The following is a 9,613-nucleotide window of genomic DNA, read 5'->3' on the forward strand; positions in this document are numbered from 1 at the left end:
AATATGCTTGATTCTGAGACCTTTCTGCCTTTCCCTCTTGTTCTTAGGCAGTTTGACTGGGACCCAGCAGACTCTAAAATGCAGCTTTCTATGCAAGAAAGTCCTGTGTGACAATTAAGAGACTCCTTCTTCCTTTGGTATTCAGGGTAAGTAGGAAAGACGTTGGGGGCTCCAACTTCCCTTGGCTAACTAAACTTCAATGCAGCTGAGGCTTGTTCTCCAAGCCCAGCATACTGAGGGAGAAGGAGAGCCCTGTTCTTCAGAGCTGTTTTCCTCAAAGGTTCTCTGCACAAGGTGATTGTCTTTAACATGTGTGTGTTACTAGGTGTGCCTCCAAGTTTTGCTGTTTTCTCTGTGGAATGTGATTAAGGCCAAAATTCTTTTAGTTGGGCCTGCCTCATTCTGCCCCTGCACCATCCTCTAAACTCTTCCAGATTAACAAATTCTTGAACAAAATGATATATCATAGTCTCTGTAGATATGATACTATTTCACTTTTCTACTTGGTGGCTGAGAGCATATACTTGTTCCAATTTCCCAGGGTCATTTACTATTAAAGGCCACATCCACAAAAACAAAAAAAAAAACAAAACCAAACAAAACAAAATTTCAAAGCCAAACTGAAAGCAACTATCTGACTCATGAAGTCCACACTTGTATTCAAACTTCTTGACAGTTATGGCTGTCACATTGCAGGTGGGACTTAACAATTCAGGTAGCTTTTCTTACAGCCCTGGCTGCACCGCTCCATGGCAATTATGTAGATACAATTTTAGTGTAGGATCATGGACAAAAATTGATGTGAGGAACTCAAAGAGTAGGTTTGCCAATGTGTGTTAGAGTTGCTTAGCCTTGATAACTGTTCACGTTTGGAGCTCAATGATTCTTGGTTATGGAGATGTATTGTTCATTGAAGGATATTCAGCAGTGCTGTTTTGCTGTCTACACTAGTTTTGCAGTAGCAATCTGATCCCCTCCCCTTTCAAGATAAAGAAAATGTGTCTAGATGGCATCAAATGTCCCTTTAGCTACAAACCACTTCCATTGTACAGCTATTGTCATTTAAGGCAGTATCCTACTTTAAAGAACATATTTGTCTCAGCTCTACCCACATGGCATGTCCACACATTGTATTGTACACAATCTTAGAAAATATCGACTGTTTGGGAGAAAAACATATAGCTGTCTACAAAATAATCGATTTTAACAAGTGACTGAATTATTTTTCAACATTGTTACTTTCACATTATCATTTACCTTTTGGTAAGTACACACTAGGGTTGGTTGGTGTGTTGGTTATAGCAAAGATCTTGAAGGAATAGCTCCCACATAATGCCTTTTATTTTGCCCAAAAGAAAAAGTTACTGATTTTCACCAATAGCCAGTTTCTGGATTGAAATTAGTTTAGATTTCTCTTCATTTTGCTATCTGTCCCCAAACAGTGATTTTTGCATTAAGATTCTTCACTAGAGAGTTAGGTCTTTGTCTTGCTATTTACCATAATCCTACATGAAATTTCTTGTGACTCTTCTATATATGGTGCTTGTATCTTAGCAATGTACCTAGTATCCAAATGACCAGAACATTATGAAGACTACCATCAGTTGAACAAGTTGAAGGCAGATGTTTGTTTTCAAGGACACAGCTCCTACCTATCTATCTGCCTGCTAGAGAAAATCTCAACAATGACAAAGGCAAAGGAAATGGAACAAAATGTAAGAAGAGGTTATTCTTAAAATACGGTGGAGTGTTGAAAAAGTGTCTTGGTGTGATTGTAGGTTTTAACACCCAGCACTGACTCTGCCCCAGGAAGTCAAACAACACTAAAGTAAACTGTGTGGCTCTCATCAGAAATTATGCAAATAAAAATGCAAGAGGAAGTGTGGAATATCTGTTTTAATCAGCTGAGCAAGCTCCTGCTTTACAAAATAAGGCCCTGGTGAGTCAGGATTGCATTTCTTGCTTTGGACAACTCCTAGCCAATAACATGTAAATATGTAGAAATGTGTCATTAGTAAAGACCAACACATGGAACAATTACCACATTTAAATGGCACATTCAGAAGATATAATCCTCTTGCCAAGGCTAATTATTTCTTTAATGAAAATTTTGCTTGAATTGGGGCCATGAATGACTGTAATTGAAAATATATTTTATTTTCAAAGGAATTACTATGCTTATATCAGAACAGGAACCCTATAATCAAGACATAAGGTCTTCAGTTAAATAGCCATTAGGTTTAACAAAAGAAATGTAAACAGAAACACAGTTAATGGCTTACCTAAAGGCTTCCTTCTGCTCTCCATTAATGAGAATGTAAGTGGAACTGCCCTGAGCCAATATGGAAAGTGGAGTTATAGAATCACAGAATCTGAACAAACACTGGCCTACTGAAAAAGGATCTTTCCTGAGGTTAGGTGACAGTATTTGCTGATAAGGCAAACTCTGATTAGGTCTTGTTGCTCTATGACTGCTAGCTCTGTAGCTCTGGGAATGGCAGGTATGGTCTTCACTTTAACTGCTTCTAATATAGGGTAAGAGATATGGATTCAACTTTATTCTTTTGCTTGTGGATATATAATTGTCTCCGAGTTGTTTGTTATAGAAACTACTCTGTTAACTTTTTTTTGAGTGATCTTGTTACCTTGTTAAAAATCAGTTGGGATATCTGCTCTTCCTAGTATACTTCTTGATCAAAAGAAAAGTTAGCCTTGCCCAGACACTTCAGAAAAATCAATTGACCATAAACCTGTTGCTTTATTTCTAAATCCTTGCTTCTATTCCACCGCTCTCTATACTTATCTTTATACCAGTGCCAGACTCTCATGATTGATAAAGCCTGTATTAAGTTTTAAATTTGGGAAGTATAACTTCTCCAACTTTAATAATTTTTTTTTAAAAGATGGGTTGTCTTTTAGGGTGTCTCCCAGATTTATGTACATTTGAGGAGATAGGAATTTTTATTTCTTAAAAAAAGTAATTGAATTTTTGATATTTATTGAATTACATTCTTAGCTAGCTTTGAGAAGTATTTCTATCTTAACAATATTATTTCAGTCTATTGTATGTTACCTTTCCTCTATATTTACACTTTCTTTGATTGCTTTTAGTGGTATGTAAATTTTATAAGTCCTTTGTTAAATTTATCGATAACATTACAGTCTCTTAATAATGTACAAATTAAGTTATTTCTTAATGTTCTTTTGAGGTTACTCACTACTAGTGATATAAACATAAATGATATTTATATATTTGATCTTACATGTGTTGACTTTGCCAAATTATCCATTCATTTGGTCTAGTATGTGTTTGGTGAATTTAGCAAATACATTCACTATATAAGATCTTGCTATCTATAAGTTTTAGATTTTCTTTCCCAATTTAGAGGTGATTTCTTTTTGTGTGTGTGTGTGGCATTGTCTGGCTACAATGTCTAGTATAGTGTTATACAGATCTGAAAGGAAGGATATCCTCACTGGTCTCATGATATTGGAGGAAATCTTTCAGTTTTTCATGATTGAGTTTAATGCTATCATAGACTTTTCTAGAACCTAGAGAAGTTCTTTTCTATTCCTAATTTGTTGAATTTTCTGTCATGAAAATAGTGCTTAGTTTTGTTGAATTCTTTCTTTTTCAGATCAATTTTGACAGCTCTAGCTTTTGTGTCATTTGACTAATCTAGTTGTTAGATTTGAATTTTTTATACTGAACCAGCCACACATTTAAAAGACAAATCCAACTAAGTCATAATATGTAATAGAAATTGTATGTTGCTATTGGGTTTGGCTGCCTAGTATTTCTGTATTTATATTTACAAGGGCTATCAGTCTATTGTTGTATTCATTGTATATATTTATGATGTCTTAGCCTGGCTTTGGTATCCGACGAAGACTGGTCTTATTAGATGGTATTAATTAGATGAGTAAGGACTATTTTTTTCCTGCTATAATTTTGTTAAATTTAGTGTGTGTGTGTGTATGTGTGTGTGTGTACGTGTACATGGCATGCTGAGAGAGAGAGAGAGAGAGAGAGAGAGAGAGAGAGAGAGAGAGAGAGAGAGAATGTGAGCATGTGAGCATGTGAGCATGTGAGAGGAAGTTCTTTTTTGTATTTGCTGGGACCAGACATTAAATCTAAGCTGTCAAGAAATGGGGCAGCTTAGAGTTTAACATCTGCTGCAACACAGTTAAGTCACGTGTCTTAGGGACGTATCTTAGTCATGTGTCTTAGGGATGTATCTTAGTCATTATTCTATTGCTGTGAAGAGACACCATGATAAAGGCAATTTTTACAAACGTTTAATTGAGGTGTGCTTCCAGTTTCTGAGCTTTAATCTATTATCATCATAGTGGGAAGCATGGTGGCACACAGACAGACATGGTGGTGGAGAATGAACTGAAAGTTCTACATCCTGATTTACAGGTAGAGAGGGAGAGATTGGGTCTGGTGTAGGCTTTTGCAACTGTAAAGCCTACTCCAGTGATATTCTTCCTCCAACAAAGCCACACCTCCTAATCCTTCTCAAGTGGTGCCACTCTCTGATGACTAAACATTCAAATATATGAGCCTATGGTTCCATTCTTATTCAAACCACCACCAGGATGACTTAGGTCCAATTATTTGTTGTTGTTGTTGTTATTGTTTGTTTGTTTGTTTTAAGACAGGGTTTCTCTGTGTATTCCTGGCTGTCCTGGAACTCATTTTGTAGAACAGGCTGGCCTTGAACTCGGAAATCCGCCTGCCTCTGCCTCCCAAGTGCTAGGATTAAAGGTGTGCGCCACCACTGCCTGGCTAGGTCCAATCATTCGTTTTAAGAGTTTCACTAATGTACCCTATTTCATTTACTGATTTTAATTATTTGAGTATTTCTCCTTTCTCTCTTAGGGAGTCTAGATAAACTAATAGTCTCGATTTTATTTTTCTAGAGACAGCATGTTACCTGTTTAACCTGGGGCTTGCCATGTAGACCATTTTTAAGTTAAGTGAAGCTAATTGTTTTTCTATTTTCATCTTTCTCATTTTTTTTCAATTACTATGGTGGAGTAGCACATAAAACTTTATTAGTGAGAGTGTGAAACCTGAAGCAAAGCTCCACAGCTTTTGAACGGTGATCCTAATTGTATAGAAGTTCACTAAGATACACATAATTTAGGACTGGACAATTGTTTGAGTGGCTACCTTAGTATTCCTTTATGATAGTTCAATTTGTGAGTTCATTGCAATAAAATGATTTAAAATCCTTTCAAAGAATTAACTTTGCTTTTGTTGGTTTTTCTCTAATGTTAATTCAATTAACTGTTTTGTTTACATCATTCTAGTCTTTATTATTTTCATCTTTCTGCCTCTCTTAGGTTTAATTACTTACTTATATATTAGCTAATCAATTTGAATTCTGCATAATGCATGTATTTACAATATAAATGTTATTTAGAATATTGCTTTCAGTATACCACATAAATTTTGTTAAATTGTATTTTTATCTTCATTGGTCTCTTAGGAGCATTTTAAAATTTTTCCAGATGATTTGTTCTTTTATTTATGTTTTGTTTATGTTGCATACATTTCTAAAATTTCCTATTACCTTTTTGTTATTGATTTCTATTCATGGGCTCATTCTGTTGTCAGAGAAAATACTATGTGTCTTTTCTGTCCTTTTCATTTAGTTGAGCCTTCTAACATTTATGTGTATACACACACACACACACACACACACACACACACACATATGTAACATTATTGGGAAAATGTTGCATATGAACTTAAGGAAGCAATTTGTTCTGTTTCAGTGGCTGGAGCATGTCTTTAATTCCAGCATTTGGGAGACAAAGAAACGCAGGTTGATCTTTGTGATCTTGAGGACATCCTGGTCAATATAGTGAGTTCCAGGCAAACCAGAGATATGTAGTGAAACCATACCTCAAAACCAAACAAACAAAGAAATAAACATAAAAACCTCATCTTACTTTATTTTTCTGAACTTCACTAATGTACTTTCCATTCATTCATATATTTAAATTTACAGATACTAGGATTTTCCAAAGTTGAAGTTTGTGGCAATCATGCATTGAGACTAGATCAGCACCACTTTCTCCAAAGCACATTGTTTATTTCATATCTTTGTGTCATATTTTCATGGTTCTTGCGGTGTACTATCTTTTTCATTGTTATCATACACTCATGGTGATCTGTGACCAAAGATGCCTAATATTACTATGGCTGTTGTTTTTGGATGCCATAAAGCATAACCATTTCCAATAGTGTATTGACTGAGTGCATGTAGTATGTTGTCTGATTACTCTACTGACCAGCTAGTCTCTCATTTCTTTCTTTAGGATTTCCTATTTTTGATATAGAGCTATCAAATTGTGCCAACAAGCCCAATAATGGCCTCTAAGTGTTCAAAAGACATGCATATCACTCAAAAAAATTTTAAAAAACACTACAAATGCTAAACTTAATGAGAAAGATTTGTTAAAAGCTGGATATGGTAATGCATGTAGATAATTCTAGTATTCAAAGAGCTGAGGCAGGAGAACTATATTATGAGTTTGATATCAGCTATAAGAGTGAAAGGCCCACTTAGGTTCTACAGTGAGTCACTATCCCTTATCGGATATGGCGGTACAAATCTGTAACTGTAGAACTTGGTCAAATAAAAGAGGATGAGAACAACCATACTAGACTACATAGTGAATTCAAGTTCTGTTTGGAGTACTTCAGGAAACCCTACCTCAAAGAAAAAACAAAATAAAAGATAACCCCATTCCAAAATTTCTGAACTAATATGAGATAAAAGCTGGAATGCTTGTACAAAATAGGTAGTCATATTGTGTATACTAGGAAAATGTTCATAAAAAAATGAAAAGTTGACCCAGTGTAGAGGAATGATAGGATGCTGAGGTGGGAGGGGGTGAGAGGGTGGGGGAGTAACCTCATAGAAGCAGGGAACAGGGGAGGGGATAAAAAATTTAACTGGAAAGGGGGGTAACATTTGAAATGTAAATAAATAAAATAACCAATAAAATAAAAAATTATAAAATGAAAAGTGCAAATCCAGTAAACTCATGCTTGATAGAAATAGTGAAATAGTAGCCAAGAGGTGTTGTGCAGACCTTTAATCCCAGCACACAGGAGGCAAAAGCGGGTACATCCCTGAGTTGGAGTCCAGCCTGGCCTATAGAGCAAGTACCTGGTCTATAAGCCAAGGCCAGTGGGAGAAGATATGCCTAGTCTTCTAGAGATAGAGAAATCCATTCTTGAAAAACCAAAACAACAAAAAAGTTGGTTTTTTAATGAAAAATAAAGTGGCTACAAATAATGAATAATGTGAACAATGTATTATATTTTCTTTGAAAGCTAGAAAAAAAATTTAATATATGAAGAAGGAGAACATTTGCCCTTATTTGGACATTATATTTATCATTATATATCACATAACATTATATAGTACTCAGTGCTAAGATTTTTATGTAGCATAATTTATGAGAGGAGTCCAAAATTTCAACGATAACAATAATTTGATACATATTGATTCCAACCATCACAGATGACTTTCCAGTGGTCAAATTTTCAGTTGAGGAGGTATCTGCAAATGTAGTAGAAATATCAACAAAGCTAAAATTCCATGATCAAATTTTGATGTAGATGAGGAACTGCTTCTTATGGATGAGCAAATAACATAATTTACTGTGATGGAATCTACATACTGTTTTCACGACCTTGCAGAACTTGGAGTATTGTGTGAAGCTAGTCAACAAAGCTGAAGTTGAGTTTGTGAGGACTGACTCCAAGTTTTGAAGTTTCTCACTTAAGTAGAATCAAATAGCATCACATGCTGCAGAGAAATCATGAAAAAATAGATAATCGACAGTGCATACTTTCTTTGTTGTCTTATGTTAAAATACTACCCCAGCAATGACAACTTTGTTCATTCATCAACCATAATTTGTAAGCATCATCTTCCAGTAACAACAAAACCTAATGACATGTTAAAGGCTTGGGTGATCATTAGTGCTTTTTAGTAATGAAGACTTTTTGAATTGAAATACATATATTTTTAATGTAGCTCATATATTTTTAAAAAATTATTTACATTCCAATTTACATCCAATTTGCCTCCCAATTTACAGGCCGATATCAGCCTCCCCTCTCTTTCCAGTAGCCCCTCACACAGATCATCCCCCCTTTCCACCTCCCCTTCTCCTCTGTGTATTATCCCCCAACCTACTTCCTTACCCCTCTATCCCTGACTCATCAAATCACTGCAAGACTAGACTAGTTGCATTTTCTCCCTCTGAGGCCAGACAAGGTGGCCCAGTTAGGGGACCAAGATCCATAGGCAGGCAACAGAGTCAGGGACAGCTCCTGCTCCAGTAATTGGGGGACCCACATAAAGACCAAGCTGCACCTCTGAAATATATACATTTTGAAAGAATGTTTCACGTACTTACTAGATTGCAGTATTCTATATGTATCACTTATGTGTAGTATAAAACAACAACAACAAAAAATTCATGTGACTTGCTTTATTGTGCACCTTATTTTACTCCTGTAACTGAACCAGATTTTCAATATCTTGGGGGTCTGCCTGTATGTCTTTTATATTTGACTTAGTGTATTTGCTCAAGTCCTTTATTGCCCTATTGGCTTTCCTCCTATTTTATACATACTAAAAGTAGAACATTGAAGTCTCCAACTGTTATTATCTGGATATATATTTCCCTTTCAAACCTTGTTTTGTAGATATTAGGTCTCCATTGCCTATAATTTTCAAGTTTTCTTGATGGTTAGATTCCTTTATAAATATATACCAATTTTTTGTCTCTTATGACTATTTTTATCACTCAAAGTCCATTTTATCGTGTTAGTATTCCTATCCAGGCTAAATTTTATTGGCTATTTATAAAGGATGGTTTTTCTAATATTTGGATCAAAATAGTATACACTTGAATCATGTTTTAAAAAGATGTTCTGTTAATTTCTGCTTTTTAATTAGAAAACATTAGCATTTTGGATTTAAGTCAATTATTGACAAGGAATAACTTATTGCTACCAAGTTGCTATTTTTTTTATATATCACATTTTTTTATTCTTTAGCTTCTCCATTTTGGCCATGTATATGTCATTGGTTTATTCTTCTATATATAATTATTTAGTAAATAATCAGTATGGGAAACTATAAAGTTACTCTTTTTATATATATAACAATGAAATACACACCATCACTTCTTTATATGCCCACTTCCCAAAGTTCTCTTACAGGTATGCAAATGAATCTCTTTAGTACCATCTCATACTTGGTCTTTTAAATGTTATATTGTCAGTTAAAATTTAATGGTTTTCACAAACCATAAGAAACTCAAGAAGAAGGAAGACCAAAGTGTGGATACTTCGATCCTTCTTAAAAGGGGGAACAAAATACTCATGGAAGGAGTTGTAGAGGCTAACTATAGAGCAGAGACGAAAGGAAGGACAATTCAGAGACTGCTCCACCTGGGAATCCTTCCCATATTCAATGATCAAATCCAGACACTATTGTGGATGTCAGCAAGTGCTGGATGATAGGAGCCTGATATAGCTGTCTCCTGAGAGGCTCTGACAGTACCCGACTAA

At 35.2% G+C, this 9,613-nt stretch overlaps 1 protein-coding gene across 1 annotated transcript in view; it reads left to right on the forward strand.

Moving 5' to 3' along the window:
• The window catches only part of Rtl4 (retrotransposon Gag like 4), a 368,261-nt gene that overhangs the window by 1,392 nt on the left and 357,256 nt on the right, over positions 1 to 9,613 (forward strand). Inside the window, exon 2 of the mRNA XM_031368957.1 lies at positions 48 to 146. The gene's annotated coding sequence lies outside the window, so the exon portion shown is untranslated. The remainder of the gene's footprint in view (positions 1 to 47; positions 147 to 9,613) is intronic.

Source organism: Mastomys coucha, chromosome X (genome assembly GCF_008632895.1).
Source record: "Mastomys coucha isolate ucsf_1 chromosome X, UCSF_Mcou_1, whole genome shotgun sequence".
NCBI classification, from domain to species: Eukaryota; Metazoa; Chordata; class Mammalia; order Rodentia; family Muridae; genus Mastomys; species Mastomys coucha.